We start from the raw sequence: 4,048 nt of genomic DNA, 5'->3' as shown, positions 1-4,048 counted from the left end.
TCAGTAATCTCTTCTACCGAGTTCACTCGGTAATTGCTTTGCTTACCGAGCTCACTCGGTATCCTTCATTTACCGAGCTCACTCAGTATCCTTTGGTTACCGAGTTGTGTGTTTACCGAGCTCACTCAGTAACCTCTCTTGCCACCTATTTTCTTTGGTTACTGAGCAATTATTTGGCACTCAGTAATAGTTGTTCCCGAGCAGATTTTTAGGGTTAGGTTGTGAGTTTTGAATTTTGTTTTAATATTTCTCACACTCATTAGATGTAACGAATGCATGATATGTACATGATTTATCTGAATGGAATGCCTTTGCAAAAAGCTCTCATGAAACCCGATGGATGACGAAGGTTAACAGACATGGATTAGTATGTATCAGAGAAGATGGTGATTGCAAAAGTATCACGATAGTGATAATGCCAAATGGAGATATCGAAGTTTTAGATTCTAAAAACTCCAAACTTATCTTACTCTTCAATTATTTTAATATATTGCCCATATTATTTAGAGATAAGGGAGGCCTAATGTGAGATGGAATAGACATCGTTAATATATTGAACATATTCTGTAAAGATAAGGGAGATCTAATATGTTTGACATGCAATACACATCTTTGTTACAGCTATCTAGTGACAAATCTTGAACAATCTATATCACTTATTATTTCTAAAGGTTTATTAACTAAACTTTTGAGGTAAAGAAAGGATCTGTAACTAGATCGTAGCATATATTAGCTCAATAAATAGCATCAGTAGCTTTGCAGGGGGAGTTGATAATTAGTCTTGTAAAATCCACCAACTCAATTAATATAGATTTGGTCCTGGATGAATATATAAGGGCACATGCAACATGCAAGCTTCACTTTTGCTTTGTTGGGTAACATGTTTTATTTATCATTTTCATCAAAATTAGATTTGTAATACGGGAAATTTAAGAGATCAGATGTTGCTGCTCAAACTAAATTCACATGTCGTTGCCAAATCAATTAAAATTGCTGAAGAAACTCTTGGAACTAAGCACTATTAATTCTCATAGAGGCCAGATATTAGTCTTCAAATGTGTCAAACTGTTAACCATTAGAAATCATTTTCATATGCTTGGATTTTTATTTGCTAATGACAAAAGTGGTAAGAAATAAAATTGGGTCAGCAAAACATTTATAGAGCAGGAGAGATGCTCTATAGAGGCAAAAGAGTACTTAAAGTTGCAAATTTTTAATGCAGTGATGAAATATTTCATGGTCAGTTTGGGATAATTGCAGATGAAATACAAGTCATTAATTCAAAATAATAGTTGAGTTGGCGTCGAGTTTAAAAGTAGATCAAATATTAAATAAACAGAAAAATTAATAATAAGATGTCTAATACAATAAGTTTTGTGGTTTATCATTAAAAGTTATGGTTTATCTTTATTTACTATTTTTTATACATAATACAGAATTTGCCTATCCTTTTATACAAGTGTTTAACTCTTCAAGTATGAAAAAACAATTAAGAACTGAAAATATAGATGCCAGAAATGGTCAGATGACCCTTCGACTTCACATTCTTAAAAATTAGAATATATCATCACATAAAAAACCATATTCCAGCTCTATTGTACAATCATGAAATATTTCAGAGCCGGTTCTAGTTAATTACTGATGAAAAACAAGTGTATGTTGAATTGAAATTTATCATCACTAATCAAAGAAAAACCACTGTCTACTTCTTAGGTATCCCTCAAGAGACTTCTCTATATCTAAAATCCATTCTCGTTCATGATATTTCTAAAGCATCTAACAAAGTTTAAATTGCCCACCAAAAATCAATATCCATACATACCTGGCATCAGAGAAATGAAACTTCTAGGGTCCCTTAGTGGATAGTTTCCAATTCTTAGCCACAGAAAACAAATGGTGGACCTGCAATGGCACAAATTCAGTATACCATTTAAACTGTTTCAAACAAATGTACCATTGGTTTAGTTCTTTCGCTTAATTCAAACCCATGGCTACTTTGAAATCATCAGAGATTAATAAAATTGAAAAGCAAGTCTTAACTATGTTAGATGATTGTTACCTTAAACAGATTTACATAATTTGAAGAGAGAGGTGTAAGTAAGAATGTGATGACATAAGAATAGAGAGCACATACACTTCAAATGCAGAGATTCTGCATGTGAAGGCATGTGCCCTCTATCTTCTGTCAACATTAACTTCATCAACCTCCCTTCAAATAAATAAGTCAAGAAACTTTTGAAGCTTAAAAATTGCACTTCGCTCATCCTTCTGACTGATCCAAAAAAAATGTTTGATCTGCCAATGTGAAGAACTTGTATAAAGAGGAATGAGAATTCCAAACATATATATGGAAAATTTATGGGGACTCTTAAATCTTTTAAGAAGAAAGGATAGTTTTACTCGTTCAACCTTGGATGTGATAATCTATGTTTTACTCTTTAGAGGTGATGTGAGATTGGTTTAAGGTCCATTAAAAGTAATCACATATATATCAAGTATTTCATAGAAGATGTCATATTTGGTAGTTTAAGATATGGCAAACACTATAGTTTTGACAAAGAATCATTTTAATATGGTGGTGGTGATGTTTTTTGTCTCTGGTTGAATTTTGTGGTGCCGTGTTAAGTTTGTGGTGGGAGTTGATCAATCATTTCAAACCGTCTTTTCAATGTTGTTTCCATTTTTGTTGGTGTTGTGAATATGTAATATTGTATTTGGTAGTGCTCTTAACTTAAGATTTTCTTTAATGGTGGCCACCCAATGGAAGGAGCAGCATGTGCCAGTCAGTGAGTAAAATTCTTCATTATGGATGCGTGTTAGTCCAGAATCGATCATTATAGGTTACTACATGACCATCCAAATCCTAGCTTCTTTTTGGGGGTAAACTTTCATTCTATAGACTATGTATAATTCTATATAGACTTTGACTTTGATTCCCATTTGCATAATAAGATATTGATCATTTTGTTTTCTCTTATATGGGAATATATTCTTGTTAGGATTAGGTGGTGTAAATATTGTCAAGTTATGGGAATGAGGAAATAAAGTGAGGAAGATGGAATATAAATCTAACTTTTATGTAGTGATGTATAATCTAAGTCTGAAGAAAATAAATTCATTAGTTTTAGTTTTGATCTTATAATATGAATGATGATGAAAGTGATAACGAGGTAAATCATATGAAGGATTTGTCTAAGTAATTGTACTCTCAACATCTAACATTGCATTTTATTTATGACTTCTAATCTTGAACTAAATAAGTTATTTCTCTTAGATTAAATAGTTATTAATCTTTTTAATTATCTAATTACCCTAATTCTTCATCTAAATAAGTTATTTCTCTTAGATTAAATAGTTTTTAATCTTTTTAATTATCTAATTACCCTAATTCTTCATCTTAGGTTGAATAATTAGTTTAATTATTTAATCTCCCTTTGCTAAATCTTCATCTAAGAGCAAATAGTACATGTATTCAATGCAATAGAATAGAGGAAGAACTATGTATTCTAAATAGTGAAAGACAAGTATGTATTTGGAGATTGTGAGAATGATGTTTCTTAGTGCTTTAGAGTTATTTTCTTAATTCCAAAAGTTATTGCTTATATTTGGATGTCATTAATTTAGTGACAGAGTTATGCAATTCAATTTGACAATTATTCAATTGTGTATTTTAAAATATTTCTTCTCTAGAAGTCAAGGTTAAAGATGTGGAGACATGAATTGGATTGGATTTTGGTTTTGGTCATGATTTTGGTATTTCTTGGTGATCCAAAAAGTTGTTCCTACTGATTTAGAAATAGTGTGTAGTATTACATTGTGTTATAGTTTTGATCAATCTTCAGTTTGGTCTAAAAATTTGTTGTGATGGGTTCTTACATGGATCGTTGGCAAGTGATTTGGTTTCTCGCATGACATGTGGGTCTCACAATGGTATATGGAGGTCCAGATACAAGTAGCAAGTAATGTGGTTCTTTGGGCAGTGTGTTTGTAGACATTTGAGATGAATATGAAAGTTGTTCCAATAATTAAATATCTTGTATTGGGCTAT

General features: G+C 31.6%; 1 long non-coding RNA gene across 1 annotated transcript; it reads right to left on the bottom strand.

Moving 5' to 3' along the window:
• Positions 1 to 1,639: 1,639 nt before the first annotated feature.
• LOC149576023 (uncharacterized) lies at positions 1,640 to 2,328 on the bottom strand. Its single transcript, XR_016364084.1, has 2 exons — positions 2,060 to 2,328; positions 1,640 to 1,902 (listed from the first exon to the last, which is right to left on the bottom strand). It is a non-coding gene; the product is annotated as an uncharacterized LOC149576023 (long non-coding RNA).
• Positions 2,329 to 4,048: the final 1,720 nt, after the last annotated feature.

This window comes from Cupressus sempervirens, chromosome 1 (assembly GCF_028749045.1).
Source record: "Cupressus sempervirens isolate cs-2001-9-10 chromosome 1, ASM2874904v1, whole genome shotgun sequence".
NCBI classification, from domain to species: domain Eukaryota; kingdom Viridiplantae; phylum Streptophyta; class Pinopsida; order Cupressales; family Cupressaceae; genus Cupressus; species Cupressus sempervirens.
The sequence above is the reverse complement of the archived record's forward strand: the minus strand, read 5'-3'. Positions and strand labels throughout refer to the sequence as shown.